Raw genomic sequence first — 20,000 nt, 5'->3', positions numbered from 1 at the left:
TTTCTTCACAATACGAGAGGTTATATCTTCGTTAGAAATATAATCGAAAGATATAATCGAAACCGAACAAATACATCTCTAGTATTGTGAAGATATCCAGTCTCATCCATACCTTATATACATTGTTGATTCTTAATGACACATTAATGGAAGTTGCTTGTGTCAATTTGTTACAGTGACCCATGATTAATATAGCTATTAAGCTATTAAAGACAACTCGGACAATACAAGAAATCAAATAAACAATGCATTACCTTTTGCATTTATTACAAACTACTCCGAACTGACACTGCAGTTTGTTTGTTTTTCTTTCCGCTTATATTGCGTTCTACTTCATTTGCAATCAAGCACCTACATCACTGTTTTTATTTTAATCATATTTGTCTCTCACGTAATGGTAACATTGTAGATTTACGATTCAGAAGCGTCCCTATATTATTATCTGAACAGAAATTGCACATTTTTGTTATACACACCGTTAGTCTTTCCCAGAAGCAAGAATAAAAATTGTTTGTTGAGTTTATATCGACAAATATAGAAGAAATTCCGAGTAACACCAAAAAATGTAGAATACTGTTTATATATATATATATATATGTGTGTGTGTGTGTGTGTGTATGATATATATATGCCATATATGATATATATGCATATATGATATATGTATATGATATATATATATATATTTCATATATGATATATATATCATTTATGATATATATCATATATATATATATCATATATATCATATATATATGATATATATATGATATATATATCATATATATATCATATATATCATATATGATATATATATCATATATGATATATGTATATCATATATGATATATATGTCATATATCTTATATATATATATCATATATCTTATATATATCATATATCATATATATATGATATATATATATATAATATATATGTGTATATATGATATATATATCATATATCATATATATATATATCATATATGTATATATACATATGTATATATACATATGTATATATACCTATGTATATTCATATATATACATATGTATATTCATATTTATATCATATATATCAATATATATCATATATATACATATGTATGTATATATATAATATATATAATATATATATATAATATATATAATATATATATTATATATATATCATATATATATATCATATATATATCATATACATATATCATATATATATCATACATACATCATATATATATATATATCATATATATATATATCATACATATATATCATATATATATTATATATATGTATCATATATATATCATATATATATATATTATATATATGATATTTATGATATATATATGATATATATAATATATTTATATGATATATGATATATATATGATATATATATGATATATATGATATATATATACATGTGTGTATATATATATGATATGTATACATATGTATATATATACATATATGTATATATACATATATATATGATATATGATGTATATATGATATATGATATATACATCATATATCATATATATATATATATATCATATATATGTATCATATATATATGCATATATATAATATATATAATATATATATGATATATATATGATATATATCATATATATAACATATATAGTATATAAAATATATATGTATAATATGTATATATATGATATGTATATGATATATATATGATATATATATATGGGATGTGAATATATCAAATATATATATTTATATATGTGATGTGTATATATAATATATATATATGATTTATATATATATATATATATATATATATATATATATATATATATATATAATATATATGTATATACACACATGCGTCTTCATAAATTTTAGTAGAAACTGTTTCTACTGAAGACTTCTAGTTCACGTAATTGCTTAACAGAAAAATCCTTATTAGTTAAAACAATATATACATACATGGTTTTAATCAATAAGATTTGTTTTATATTTAGGAATTAGGTGAACTAGCGAGAGTTATTCCATAAGTAGAATAATCCTTACATTTGAAATATTTTCCATGATAACTATAATTTCAAATTCACGATATGCTACATTTATTTAAGCGAGGCTAAACTTTTTATTAATAATAATTGTTTGTTTTTCGCTCTGACGATCCTAATGTTATATATGATAATTGTAAAAGCATCTTTACTGCTTCTTTCATTAAACAGTTTCCTTGTTATAAAGCTAAATCTGACTAAGAAAAGGATATTACAAATTATATTAAATTCTAAAAAATAAACTTCAGAACAAATAGGACATTTACTGAGGACCATGATATCGACCAGAGCGAAACTACCTTAATTGTGTTATAAGAAATACAAAACTTAAATCATACTGCGACAAACTCAAAGATAATGATAGATAAAAGACCTGAAACATTATTCTTTCAGTCCTGAGGTACGTTAAAGCAAGCGATTGTTAGTCAATGAATACTAATGGGCTTGGAATTAGAGAGCTTTATATATCATAGCCAGTCGCTTCGGTAATTACTATGTCAGTATAGTTCAGAGATTGGTTTGTGAACACCTCCAGTTCCGTAGAGTTCATATCGGGGTGCACTAGGGTCTACTGTTATCTATTCATTTGATTTATAATCCAGTAACGATTTGAAGCATTGGATTTGAATAATGAATCTTGACAGTTTTATTTCTGAGTGTGGTGATATGATTTATTCGAAATAATGTGCCGGTTTTGTCACATCTTCGCAATACATAGAATGCAACTGGTATATTTCCTAATACATTCGAAGTGGCTAGAGTCTGGACAATTCTCAAAACTGGGGGGGGAAAATCACATATTCAAAATACTTCCCCACTAATGCTATACAAAAATCTCCTTTAGTGATGTCTGTTTACTATGCATAGTCTATGTCGATAGTTTACGCATTTAATCGCATGTTTCTTTTTTGTCAGTTATGTTCTTATCCTCCGTTTTACATTGACTCTTTAGCATGTGCTTCATTTTGCGTTCTATTGTGTCTTAGTTATTTTGCGTTGTAAATACGTTCACTCTCCTTTCTTATGCAGTTTCTTTTCTTTTGTATACCTAGTTCAGTTGTTGTTTTTTGCTTAGAACAACAATAAAGATGATGGCAATGGTAGTGATAATGATAATGATAAGAATGATTATAATGAAAATAAGCATACGGATGATGATAATGACAATGACAATAATGACATTAACACTAGAAGTAATGATGATAATAATAATAGAAAATCATGAAACAACATTGTTCTTTGTGATCATTCCTTTGGTCGTCAAAATCTGTTTATGTTATCCCTCGCTTGATGTTTACAAGACCAACAGAGTATGCTCTGCTTTCATTTCACTTTATTAATGATGTTTTAGTGTACGCAAGATCTCTCATGCTAACGACAAAGCACAGCGGGCATCTGTTCGGTATTACAATGTACAAATATCTTGAATTAGTGATGTTCTTGGAAAAAGTTATACGCCCTTGCAAGAGCCTAGCAACTGCATGCTTATCATTTTTTTTTTCTGTTGGTTTAGATGAAATCTGTTCGGAGTTTATAAATTCATAAGTACACAAAAAATGCGTACATTTTTTTTTTTTTTTTCGAAATGGAACACAGAAAAAAAATATTTTATATTTTTGTCGGAGGATCCTACACACGGCTTTCCAGTGATTTAAATTTATTACTCCAGTTTTACAACAAATACATCGCTGCTTCGTGCATGTGGTGGAGTTTTATTCCCAGACTACATTTTACACAGACGTCAGGTATTACGACTAAAAAAGCACACACACACACACACACACACACACACACACACACACACACACACACACACACACACACACACACACAGACACACACACACACACACACACACACACACATACATACATAAACACACACACACATATAAGTAAGTGACTGTGTTTATATATGTATATATATACATATATACATATATATGTGTATATATATACATATATGTATATGATATAATATAATATATATATTAAATATAATATATATATATATATATATATATAATACACACATATAACATACATATAATATGTATAGCATATATAATATATATATATATAATATATACATATAATATATATATAATATAAATATATATAATACATATATATATAATATAGATATATGTAATATATATATATATGTATATAATGTATATACATATATGTATATAATATATAATATATATACATATATGTATATAATATATACATATATATTTACATATATGTATATAATATATACATATATAGATACATATATTTATATGATATATACATATATATATACATATATGTAATATAATATAATATATATAATATATATAATATATATAATATATATAATATTTATATATAATATATATAATATATATATATATATATAATATGTATATAATATATAGATAATATATATATATATAGAATATAGATAGAATATAGATAGAATATAGATAGAATATATATATATATATATATATATATATAATATATGTATGATATATATATAGATATATATGTATATATATATATATAGATAGAATATATATATAATATATATATAATATATATAATATATATATAGATATAGTATATATGTATTATCATTATATATTATCAACACACACACATATGTATGTCTGTGTTCATATATATGAACATATATATGTATTTAGTGCTTGTATGTATATATATGTTATCATTATGACAGTTACTATCATAAGAATAAGGATAAGAATAATTCCTGTTGTCATCACTATGATTATGCTGGTGATAATAATAATGATTATAACAATAGGAATATATATTTTTTTTTATCATAACAATTAACATAATAATTACAGTGATAAAAGGATGACGTCCATGATGATGATAATAATTTTCTTTGTTACCATTATCAAATGTTATGTATAATGATTATAATAAAGATAATAATAATGATGAGGGTGATGATGATAATAACAAAAATAACTATAGTTGTAATGATGACAATAATGATTATCATTATAACAATGATAATAATGACAGTGGTTGTAATGATAATGACAACAATAATAATAACAATTACGGTAGAATCATAGTAACATATACTATAGGTGTACTCAATATATCACACATATTGTAGAAAGTCATGGAACAGAATTGCCCTCTGCGTACATTAAATCGGAAGTCAAAAGCTATTTGTGTTAGCCTTTGCCCAATGTTATGAAGACGAACAAAGTTTTCCTCGCTTTCATCATTACTGTTCACTTCTTTACACGTTGCTGTGTTTGCGTTTGTGCTCGTGAGACTTTCAGATTTTATCGTTTAGCCTCTTTCTTCTTCGACTTGATTTTCTCACTCACCTTAATTATTATTTTTTTTTTTTTTTTATTATTCTCTCTCTTCTTCTTTAGCCTTGTCCCTCCTTTCTCTCGGTCTGGGACTTAACGTCTTCATGTGTTACTGTGTTTGTCTTCGTGTTCATGAAACTTTCTATTTTTTTTTTTTTTTTTTTTTCCTTATTTAATTTCTCGACCTATTTTTTCAATCGAGATGGATTTTTTTCTTCCTTTTATTTCGAATCTTGCATTCTTATGTTAGTCTGTTTGTTTGTTTGTTTGTTTTATTCTCTTCGGCACTTTCTCTTCCGTCTTTTTCAGACTAATTTTTCTATATATCCTGAGTAATTACCCATTCTTCTTTTCGCGGCATTTTATCACAGAATATAATAGTATGCAGTATTTTATCATGTATTTGGGGAATATAAGAAAAAGAAATTTGATCACAATATACAAGCCTTAAGTTGTTGATTATGTGAGAAGGAAAGGACACATTAATGGAAACTGCCTGAAATATTACCTTTTATTTTTAGTTTAGTTTATAACGACAAACATAAATGTTATTTCGAGTAACAACAGAAAATATAGGTTATTGCTCTCTGACTTATATATGTATATATATGTATATATATGTATATATATGTATATATATGTATGTATATATATGTGTGTGTGTGTCTATATGATTACAAAATGATAGACCTATAAACACACCACCTCAGAATTGTGAAAGATTACTAATAATAATAATATATAAATGAATATATGAATAGGTTAATGATTGATAAATCAACAGATATATAGATAGCCAAAGAAATATATAAATAAATAAAAGAAAAAAAAAAAACATAAACACACTGCCTTAAAACCAGCAATATTCCCCGACCCAATCATCAGATACAGCAAATATCTCGTGTCTTTATTTAGTCACACGCAGAGACCAATCCACGTGGACAAAGTTAGGTAACACTTTATTAATTCAAAATAGTTCATTCACTTACGTATACGCTGATCGCAACACAAAAACAACGCATGAGGAACTTTTTTTTTTTTTTTTTTATCAAGAGAGGTGGGAGATGAGTACTGAAAGAATTTGCTGGTAGAGCAGAAAGTAGTAAGATCCTTTGGTCAGGCGATTGGGCTGCGCTAAGAGTGTGTGCTTTGGGAAAAGGCGATATATTAAGATTAAACGAAAGGCAAAAGTAATCCAAAGTAACCCTGGAATAAAAGTGAATTTCAATGGCAACCCTACAAGTTATGACGTCACTTAACATAAATTTAGAACTATAAAAATAGCATGAAAACTTTGCAGAAATCGCAAAACTAAAATCAAGTGACAAAATAAGCAAGCATATGTAAGGTCTCGTGAAATAAGACGTGTGGGCGAGCGCGTGTAGGCTCTGTGTGTGTGTGTGTGGGTGTGTGTCTGTGTGTGTGTGTCTGTGTATGTGTTTGTGTGTGTGTTTGTGTGTGTGTGTGTGTGTGTGTATGTGTGTGTTTGTGTCTGTGTGTGTGTGTCTGTCTGTCTGTCTGTCTGTCTGTCTGTCTGTCTGTCTGTCTGTCTGTGTGTCTGTGTCTGTCTGTCTGTCTGTCTACCTGCCTGCCTGCCTGCCTGCCTGTCTGTCTGTGTCTCTCCATACCACATCTTACCGAACATCTAATGACAAGACTTCATTAATTATCTTATAACAAAATTGGGCCATGTTCACCAGGCTTGGAATTTCAAATTGCCTTAGACTGTCATCATAAGAATTAATCGTTTTACTTGATTAATGGATATTTTCATTCATTCTTTGGCCTTGTTGCAGCTGTGACAGAAGCATTTTAATATTCATTTCCATGAGATTACGGTCACCACTAGTGATAATTCAGTCATAAAGTAAAACTCAGTTATCGTGTTTCTGGTATGATGATTATCTTTATGAATATAATTATTATAATGGGAACTATGGGAGAAAAACCCACAATGTAAAACTAGATTTATTGAAAACTAGATTTATTTCAATAAATTCAGTTTTACATTGTGGGTTTTTCTACCATAGTTCCCATTATTAAGGTCTATTTAAAGATTCTTATGTTATCATATTCACCATAATTGTTATTCATACAATGCTAATACTACTCATTTAATAACTGCCCGCTTCATTAATTTTGATCACAGTTAATCGTCGTTTTCATTAATTAATAAGTCGTTTTCTGTGTTCACATGACGGGCCTTCCCAAGCGTGACGAACAACACTTAAAGAGTGTGCAGAATTTACACGTGAATAAAGTCTAACTACAGCGTTTACACAGGAATAGAAGTAATGTATTATTGTTATACTCGTACGTATCTGCTTTTACTTTGATTTATTATTTTATTCCTCTTGCTGTCCTTCTCTTACTTCCTTCTCCTGCTATTTCTTCATCCTATTACTTGAACTTTTATATTTCTATTGAACATCGAGTATATTTAGTATATTCTAGAGCTACACCTACGAATACCTGCTGCTTATTATTACCGATTAGAACATGCTAATCATCCCTAATTTCGAATCAGTGTTGGGAACAGAGTTACACCAACGGGGATGGGGGTGGGGGGGGGGGGTGAAGGTGCCTACCGCAACCCCAATGCTCATTCGGTCGGCATTTTTTTTTTTTTTTCTTTATTCGGCAAAATTGCAAAAGCAACGGCAAGGTTTTTTTACGGTATACCATCGGTCTGGAGTTCCTTTAAATACGTTAAAGTAATCCAATTTGTGAAGAAAAAGATTTTGGTCATTCTTTTTTTTTATATAGAGGAGGAGTGCCGGTTTCTGATTAGTAGACAAAGTGGGCGTGTCGTGAATTTAACCACGCCCCTAACTTGTACTCCCTGGGAGCCTTAACGAGAAAGATTCCCTGTAAATGTACTCAAGGTTCGCTAAGTACAAAATAATGGGGTTGTTAAATACTGGACAAGCTCACTTAGTCGGGGAATCAGAGGCCTACATTATCATTACTAGTGAAGATACTATTCCTACTGCTACTACTATTTCTAATGCTGCAACTGTTACTATTACCAATACTACTACTACTTCTGCTACTTCTACTACTACTATCATTAATATTACTACTGCTACTGCTATTGCTTCTACTACTGTTAGTACTGTTACTGCTACTACTTCTACTACTACTAACTTTTACTACTATTACTACTGTTACAACTACTACTGCTAATAGTATTGCTACTACTACTATTACTACTGCAACTACTACTACCACTACTGCCACTGCTACTACTACTGCTACTACTACTACTACTGCTACTGCTACTATTACTACTACTACTACTTCTACTACTACTTCTACTAATACTTCTGCTACTACTACTACTATTACTAATACTACTGCTACTACTGTTGCTACTGTTACTACTGCTCCTAATACCACCACTACTACTGCTTCTGCTTCTGCTACTAGAAGGTACTACTACTGTTACTTCTAGTACTACAACCACTACTCTCATTACTATCTTTATAGTAAGTTTACTTGTACTTGCAGGTCATTACAGCCGATGTGAGAAGGAGAGTGCCAGGGCAAGTTATTATTAATTTCTAGTCTGGATTGGCACCTTTTCCTTACTTTAGATAAGTGTTTTTTTAACCTTATTTTACTCCAAAGAATCTGATGATAGCTATGAACCCTTGAAATATTCACATAAATACAACTTTGCATGCAATGTGTAAATGTACTATATTTATCGAGATCTCATTATCTCATGCATATATGAGATACGCAATACATTATTAAACGTCAAAGTAAACCATTTTTAAAAACACGCCCATATAAATTCCCATTGCCTTAGAGGGATATGATCGCCACTAAAGCCGTGTTTGTAACCAGAGTATTCGGGGGGGGGGGGGAGGAGCGAGAGAAGGGGGGGAGTGTCAGAGGTTAATAATTCGTGACTAAATACTAGGGGCTCTCAGGCAGGTATATCCCCTTTCCCTCTGTCCCTCGCGAATTTATTTGAACTGCTCCTGTGTAGTGTACACGAGCGTTCTGTGTAGAAACACTCCCTCCAGACTGAGGTTATAGGTAAGTAATGTACCCCAGTCGAGGTCAGATTCGATAGCTACGCACAGTTAGTAACATTCCACTCGTTTGCAAGTAGAATAAGTCGGTAAGTCAGTCTTGGTAGGTGTTTTGCTTTTATTTTTTTAACTGTTAGTGTGTCACGCTGCGTTCCACTTGATATCGAGTTATATGTCAGAGTGTCTGCTTACTTACTGAGAGTGGAAAAAAAAGATAATTAAATTAATTTATTTGGAATTGCTTTACGTGTGATAATTATACAAGATAATTCTTATTAAGAGTTTTTTTCCAGGGAGGTGGGTGGTGATCTTGCTGATACAAGAAATGTTTCTATATAATATAATTAAACAATTAATTATCGTATAGAAACATATTAGAAAAAAAAACATAATAATAATGTTGCGTTAAAGGCAGACAATTTCAACGAGAAATGATAAATGAAATTGTATATAAGTTACAAAAAATTCAGACACATGTCAGTACAAGTAATAAAAATCAGATAATTTTTTTTTAATCGAATCTGATAACTCAAGGGCTTGTGGTGAATGCCAGTTGTCCCTTTAATGTGATTGGACGTCCTAAAGTTTTTTTGTTTTTTTAATCTCCTCACTGAAATACAAAATTGTATGAAAAGAAAAGAAGAAAAAAATGTTGGTGCCGGAAAAAACTCGAGTTTTGATAGCTGATGACACGCAACGCTGGTATTCAGGTAAATTACTTTCAAGCAACCGTCAGTAACTCTCAAGTGCGTCGTTGGCTCGAGAAGAAAAAAAAAAAAAAAAAAAAAAAAAAAACAACAGAGAAAGAGCATAGTTATAATTATCAGCTTCCTCCTCTCCCCTCGTTCGCCATGTAACTGTACCTTGGCATTTCCTCATGCGATCCCCTCATTACATTTTTCTTTATGATTTTTTATCTGCTTTGTTCACGTCTCTTCTCCTCCTTCACCTCCTCTTCCCTCTCCTTTTTCTTCCCCATCTTCCTCTTTCTCCACCTCCATTTTCACTTCCATTTCCACCTCAACCTCCTCCTACTCCTCCCCCCCCCCTTCCTCCCTCTTCCTTCTCCTTCCTCCTCCTCCACCTCCTCCACCTCCCCCTACTCCTCCCCCCTTCCTCCCTCTTCCTTCTCCCCCCTTCTTCCCTCTTCCTTCTCCCCCCCCCTTCCTCCCTCTTCCTTCTCCTCCCCCCCTTCCTCCCTCTTCCTTCTCCTTCCTCCTCCTCCTCCACCTCCTCCCTCTTCCTTCTCCCCCCTTCCTCCCTCTTCCTTCTTCCCCCCCCCCTTCCTCCCTCTTCCTCCTCCTTCCTCCTCCTCCACCTCCTACCTCCTCCTTCTCTTTCGTCCCCTTATTGTCCGAAACCTTCTGTTCGTGATTTCTATTCCATTATCCCCTGTCTCCCCTGTTCTTCAGTCTCTCCTTCTAAAGTTCTGAGAATAATTATGAGTATTAATAGCAGTTCCAGATCATTTGCATTGGAGAGTATGGAGTTCGGGGAAAATGTTTTGTCTTGCATTGCAGAGAAATGCAGGCTGATGGTGTTGATGACGGTGGTGGTGATGGTGGTGATGATGATGATAGTGATGGTGGTGGTGATGGTGATGATGATAGTGGTGGTGATGGTGTTTTAATTTACAGTGGGGGTGATGGGGATGAAATGGTGGTGGGTGGTGTTGGCAATTGGTGAATTTTTGATGAATGGTGGTTGGGGTTTTAACATTTAAAGGGGTTTTATGAATTTTGGGGATGGGTTTATGAATGGTGGTGATGGTGTTGATGAATGGGGGTGATGGTGGTGGTGTTAGTGATGATATTGACGGTGATGACAATGGTGGTGATGATAGTAACGAAGGCGATGATGATGATAAAGGTGATTATGATAATAATAATGATGATGATGGATACATGCATAAGTACAGATGCTCAAATTGGTCAACGGGGCAACTAGCATAATAATCAGCTTCGAATGCTAATTGCCTGATGATCAATTTTGATAAAATCCCTGACCATGATGAAAAATTTAAAAGCCTTAATGATAATAACCAAAGATAATCAAATTTTTATCATTTTTTATCATTATTATCACAAAATTTTTAATTTTCATTACTATTATTATATCAAAAATTAATAATATTAAAAATTATAATAATGATGATAATAATGATGATAATAATGATGATAATAATGATGATAATAATGATGATAATAATGATGATAATAATGATGATAATAATGATGATAATAATGATGATAATAATGATGATAATAATGATGATAATAATGATGATAATAATGATGATAATAATGATGATAATAATGATGATAATAATGATGATAATAATGATGATAATAATGATGATAATAATGATGATAATAATGATGATAATAATGATGATAATAATGATGATAATAATGATGATAATAATGATGATAATAATGATGATAATAATGATGATAATAATGATGATAATAATGATGATAATAATGATGATAATAATGATGATAATAATGATGATAATAATGATGATAATAATGATGATAATAATGATGATAATAATGATGATAATAATGATGATAATAATGATGATAATAATGATGATAATAATGATGATAATAATGATGATAATAATGATGATAATAATGATGATAATAATGATGATAATAATGATGATAATAATGATGATAATAATGATGATAATAATGATGATAATAATGATGATAATAATGATGATAATAATGATGATAATAATGATGATAATAATGATGATAATAATGATGATAATAATGATGATAATAATGATGATAATAATGATGATAATAATGATGATAATAATGATGATAATAATGATGATAATAATGATGATAATAATGATGATAATAATGATGATAATAATGATGATAATAATGATGATAATAATGATGATAATAATGATGATAATAATGATGATAATAATGATGATAATAATGATGATAATAATGATGATAATAATGATGATAATAATGATGATAATAATGATGATAATAATGATGATAATAATGATGATAATAATGATGATAATAATGATGATAATAATGATGATAATAATGATGATAATAATGATGATAATAATGATGATAATAATGATGATAATAATGATGATAATAATGATGATAATAATGATGATAATAATGATGATAATAATGATGATAATAATGATGATAATAATGATGATAATAATGATGATAATAATGATGATAATAATGATGATAATAATGATGATAATAATGATGATAATAATGATGATAATAATGATGATAATAATGATGATAATAATGATGATAATAATGATGATAATAATGATGATAATAATGATGATAATAATGATGATAATAATGATGATAATAATGATGATAATAATGATGATAATAATGATGATAATAATGATGATAATAATGATGATAATAATGATGATAATAATGATGATAATAATGATGATAATAATGATGATAATAATGATGATAATAATGATGATAATAATGATGATAATAATGATGATAATAATGATGATAATAATGATGATAATAATGATGATAATAATGATGATAATAATGATGATAATAATGATGATAATAATGATGATAATAATGATGATAATAATGATGATAATAATGATGATAATAATGATGATAATAATGATGATAATAATGATGATAATAATGATGATAATAATGATGATAATAATGATGATAATAATGATGATAATAATGATGATAATAATGATGATAATAATGATGATAATAATGATGATAATAATGATGATAATAATGATGATAATAATGATGATAATAATGATGATAATAATGATGATAATAATGATGATAATAATGATGATAATAATGATGATAATAATGATGATAATAATGATGATAATAATGATGATAATAATGATGATAATAATGATGATAATAATGATGATAATAATGATGATAATAATGATGATAATAATGATGATAATAATGATGATAATAATGATGATAATAATGATGATAATAATGATGATAATAATGATGATAATAATGATGATAATAATGATGATAATAATGATGATAATAATGATGATAATAATGATGATAATAATGATGATAATAATGATGATAATAATGATGATAATAATGATGATAATAATGATGATAATAATGATGATAATAATGATGATAATAATGATGATAATAATGATGATAATAATGATGATAATAATGATGATAATAATGATGATAATAATGATGATAATAATGATGATAATAATGATGATAATAATGATGATAATAATGATGATAATAATGATGATAATAATGATGATAATAATGATGATAATAATGATGATAATAATGATGATAATAATGATGATAATAATGATGATAATAATGATGATAATAATGATGATAATAATGATGATAATAATGATGATAATAATGATGATAATAATGATGATAATAATGATGATAATAATGATGATAATAATGATGATAATAATGATGATAATAATGATGATAATAATGATGATAATAATGATGATAATAATGATGATAATAATGATGATAATAATGATGATAATAATGATGATAATAATGATGATAATAATGATGATAATAATGATGATAATAATGATGATAATAATGATGATAATAATGATGATAATAATGATGATAATAATGATGATAATAATGATGATAATAATGATGATAATAATGATGATAATAATGATGATAATAATGATGATAATAATGATGATAATAATGATGATAATAATGATGATAATAATGATGATAATAATGATGATAATAATGATGATAATAATGATGATAATAATGATGATAATAATGATGATAATAATGATGATAATAATGATGATAATAATGATGATAATAATGATGATAATAATGATGATAATAATGATGATAATAATGATGATAATAATGATGATAATAATGATTATAATAATAATAATCATAATCATAATTATGATTATAATAATAATAATAATGATATTGATAATAATGATGATAATAATGATGATGATGATGATAGTAATAATAATGATAATAACAACAGTAACAATTACAATGATAATGATAATGATAATGATAATAATAACAATAGTGATAACGATGCCGAAGGTGATAATGATAGTGACGAAAATAATATAAGAATAATAATAGTATTTCTCATTATTATTATTATATATTTATAATAGAAATAATGATTATACTAATAATAATATTAATAATAACAATAATAGAAATGCCTTCTATTTTTATTTCTTCTTTCCAATATGCCATCATAATTGTATCATTTATGCATGATATTAAAGATTATCTCCGTATCTTCGTCATATCAGCATAATATGATACTACAACATATATATATATAAATATCTAAACATAAATGATAAATGGAAAATCACTTTTACTAAAAAAAAAAAAAATAACACCTCTATTCCGTTACAAATATCATATGAACATGATTTTTTCAATTTCACTCGAAATATATATTTTTTGCCAATATCAAAGAGACGTGATTTCTATACAGTGTACTATTTTTAGAAGCTGTACGATTGAAGAAAATGAATTTATTTATCGTTACACGTGTCGCAAATCATATTATATATTTAATTTGTTCATGTTACTGTACCTTTTATTTGTTCATGTCACTTTATGCATTTGTTCATGCCACTGTCTGTGTCTTTTATTCATGTCATTGTCCTTTTCATTTGTTCATGTCACTTTTTTATTTGTTCATGTCACTTTTTTAATTTGTTCATGTTCATGTATTATTATTATTATTATCATTACCATTGCTATTACCATTACCATTACCATTATTATTATCATTATTATCATAATCATTATCATTATCATTATTAATATTATTTATTATTTATTATTATCTATTATTATCATTTATTATCATTTATTATCATTTATTATCATTTATTATCATTTATTATTATTATTTACTATTATAATTTATGATTTGTCATTATTTGTCATTATTTGTCATTATTTGTCATTATTTATTGTTATTGTCATTGTTATCGTCATTGTTATTGTCACTATTGTTATTATTATTGTTATTATTGTTATTGTTATTATTGTTATTGTTTTTATTGTTATTATTATTGTTATTGTTATTATTATCATTATTGTTATTATTATCATTATTGTTATTATTATCATTATTGGTATTATTATCACTATTGTTATTATCATTATTGTTATCATTATCATTATTGTTATCATTATCATTATTGTGATCATTATCATTATTGTTATCATTACCATTATTGTTATCATTATCATTATTGTTATCATTATCATTATTGTTATTATAATAATTATTGATATTATAATCATTATCGTTATTATTATCATTATTGTTATCACTATCATTATTGTTATTACCATCATTATTGTTAATATTATCATTATTGTTATCATTATCATTATTGTTATTATTATCATTATTGTTATTATTATCTTTATTGTTATTATTATCATCATTGCTATTATTATCATTATTGTTATTATTATCATCATTGCTATTATCATCATTATTGTTATTATTATCATTATTGTTATCATTATCATTTTTGTTATTATTATCATTATTGTTATTATTATTACTATCATTATCATTATCATAATTGTTATAATTGTTGTTGTTATTATCCCACTAATGTTATCATTATCATTATTGTTATCATCATCAGTATTATCATTATCATTACCATTACCATTATTATTGTTATCATTTTTATCATCATCATCATCATCATTATTATTATAGCTATTACCATTAGTATGTTCTTACTATTATTAGTATTACCACAACCACTACCATTGCTACAACCGACACTACGCCTTATACACCTACTGTTATTGCTACTACAACCTCTCACTATTACTTATACGCATACTTACAATGCAACTCATATACCTACATTTCAACTCCTAGATTTCCAGGAGCCACTTTACTGACACGCCGATTCGCTGCCACGTGGCAATAAAGTGGCTTTGATGTAAATTTTCGTAAGATTAAATATATTTTTTTTATTTTTTCATGACGATTCATTTTTTTATTATTAAATATTCTGTTGGATTATATGCAGAAAAATGTATAAGCACTTTTCACGTAGGATATATATAATATTTCCTGATACCCGTCTTTATTTCTTTTCAGTTTTGTGGGGTTCGCACGTCATCTATGCATATCTATCGTCTGAATATGATTATATAGTGATATATATATATGTGTGTGTGTGTGTGTGTGTGTGTGTGTGTGTGTGTCTGTGTTGGTGTTTATGTATTCATTTATTTTTTTTTATGTATATGTAAATAAATAGATATGGATGTTGGCCTAGTATTCTCTACAGAGCCAACACAGAAAGATGAATGTAGATATTTTAGTTAATACGTAAAAAAGACAAGTGCCAGGGCTTAAGAATTAATAAAAATACGCCAGAAGGGCTTAAGAAAAACTGAAAGCATGCCATAAGAGCTTATAAACAATAAAGATAACTAACATCTAAGTTACAATAAGTAAACCGACACGGGAAAGGGGTAAAAGGTGACATGAGAAGTAAAGGAGATCGTAAAAATACAGAAAACTAAAAAAAGCAAAAACTCAAGTAAATAGACGAGTAAACGGGTAAAGCATGAATAAAAGAAACGAGTAAAAGCACAAGATAAAAGTAAGTAAAATTAAGAATAAGTAAAAAGTAAAAGTCGAAGGAGAATACATGGTTCACAGTATATGTAAAATAGTAAAATAGCACGTCCAGCATAAATACACTTAAGCAAGTAAAAAGGGGGCAGTACAACCTTGTTTCAGCATTCACAGTGTAAATCCAGACAGGTAATCCAAAGGTAAATCACAGAACAGAGTATCCTCTTCGTTTATTAGACAAAATCATAGGGGTTACATAAACTCCCGCGTATCGAACAATAAGATACATAAAACAATAAGAATGATAAATAGGGAATATTATAATAAAATAAAATAAACAATAGTTAAAACCAATGATATAAACAATGAAACGTTAAAAGAGATCATTAAAAAAGTATTAATAATTATGATTTAAAAATAAAAATACATAAAAGAATCTGCTGCGTTTATTAATAAAAATCTTAAAATAAGTTACTTTCTCTCGTTGTAATAGAGAGAAGGAAAAGATGAATATGTAAAAAGAAACTTTAAAAAAATAAAACGGAGCTTACAATGCAAGAGATAAAAAAGGTAAAATAAAAGATGCATTAACAGTAGATGTGGATGTCTGTTATCCGCACATCATGAGAATCTTTGTAAACTATACGTGGATAACGAAGAATCTCAATAAAGGTTTTATTTTAAAATGTACAAAAAGGTATAAATAAACGTAAAACACGTGTAAAAAGAGGAGCCAGCGTAGTACAGATTCAAAAAGCGTTAAAAAATGAGGCTGGCAGAGGGAAGTGGTCTGGCCATGCTCGACTCGCCCTGTGGATTACGGTAGGATGTTGGGTAGGAAAGGGACAGGATGGGGGCAGGAGGGGATACGGTTGAAAGTAGAAGGTAGGGCAAACGGGAAAAGGGGAAAGGGGGAAATCAGCGTAGAAATAAAAGGAAGAGAAAAAACGAGGGAACAGGAAGTGAGTGCGAATAAGAGGGGTACGAGGGGGAAATGCGGCAGGATACAGGACAGGATAGGGATAGGATGGAGGCAGGATAATAGAGGGATAGAGATAAAAGGTAGAACAAGAAAGAACAACGAAGAGAAAAGGAAGAAACTACCATGGCAGTAGAGAGAGAAGAGAAAAGACGAGGGGACAGGAAGAGGGTGCGAATAAGGGGACGAGAGGGATAGAAGGATCGGGGCAAGGAAAGGGGGGGATAGGTGATGAGTATGGTGGGGGGGGAAGAAGGTTGAAAACCTCAAAGTATATAAATGTAATAAACCTAAACACACACATATATAAATATATCTATACATACATATGTATATATATATATATGTATGTATATATACATGTGTGTTTATACATACATACATATATATATATATATATATATATATATATATATATATGTATATAGACACATATACAAACATACATCAACACTTGTTCTTATTTTCCATAGATTACATATTTAGTCATATTTATTTTTATATTTGGAAAACCGAAAATAAGAAAGAAAAAAAACGATCGAGTTCGACTTGACGGTATTTTTCTTCGACTTTTGAAACGACCTCTAACTTCATATAACACACTAAAACTGTCTTTATTATATTTACATAAACTTTTTTACTTTCTCAACTTTAATTTTGCATTAATAAGCAAGTTTGATTTGACGAATGTAATGACACAAGTTCGAACAATCATTCCCGGTTTCCCAATACACCGAATAATATATTTATATCTACATGTCTACAATTAATATGTAATTTGTTCATTTTATTCATTTTGATTTTATTCGTTTTCATTATTTGGAAAGGTTAAGATGGATAGTTTAAAAAGGTATTTATTATGTGTCTGCCTCAGTAAACTCAGTAAACACGTTGCGGTGTATGGAAAAAATTAAGAAAAAAGTCTTGGGCAGCCAAAGGGTCGCCCGATTTTTTTCATTCTCTTCTTACTTTTTAATGAAGTTCCTCTCTTTCTTCTTCCTTCCTCTTCTTCGTCTCCTTCTTCCTTTTGTTAACGCTGAAATTTAGCTACTCTTTCTTCCTTTCGTTTTCCCCTTCCTCTCTTTCTTCTAAGAGATTAGTCTTCGTCATTTATGCACGTGAATTAAGTCACAACCCTTTCATTTGGTAAATATTCAAATGTTGTAAAAAACAAAATCGAATATCCATTTCAATTTCAAATTTTATCTAATAACTGGGATTCAGTATGGATATTCCTGAGTAAGTGAGTGAGTGAGTGAATGAGTGACTGAGTGAGTGTGACCACATTTCCCACTTTCACTACTACACTTCAGTGAAAATGGAAAATACAATCAAGGTGAAACAACAGCTTAATATGAATTATTTCCAGAGCAAACCGACAAAGGTAAATTGTACATGAACGGCGTAATAGTACAATCAAACTAACGAGTGTAATATTCAGTACAGGCCTCTTCGTGCAGATGAATAAAATTGTATAGTGTGAGATCAACTTTGTCTGAGGAAAAAAGGTTAGAATTTTGAAAGCGTGGCTCCCGTTTACGGCTTAACAGGTCAGTGGTTCGCCGCGCGCCATGAAATATTGAAAATAATGATGATGATGAGGAAGAGGAAGATGATAATAACAATAATAATAATAATAATGGGAAGAATATTAATAACAAAAATAATGACACTTATGCCGGATGGGAAAAAGTGTATAAAAACAAGCACATATGATACGATATTTATCAGGACTAAACTTGGTCACGAGGAAAATTGTTTGAATGTCACTGAACAGCAACCACAGATTCTTAAGTGTTTAACATTCAAAAAAGTTAATAATGTTAGAATGTGCTTCTTAATTGTTATTGTTGTTTTTTCTTTCTTTCTTTCTTT

This window comes from Penaeus chinensis, chromosome 7 (genome assembly GCF_019202785.1).
Source record: "Penaeus chinensis breed Huanghai No. 1 chromosome 7, ASM1920278v2, whole genome shotgun sequence".
In the NCBI taxonomy this organism is placed as follows: Eukaryota; Metazoa; Arthropoda; class Malacostraca; order Decapoda; family Penaeidae; genus Penaeus; species Penaeus chinensis.
The sequence above is the reverse complement of the archived record's forward strand: the minus strand, read 5'-3'. Positions refer to the sequence as shown.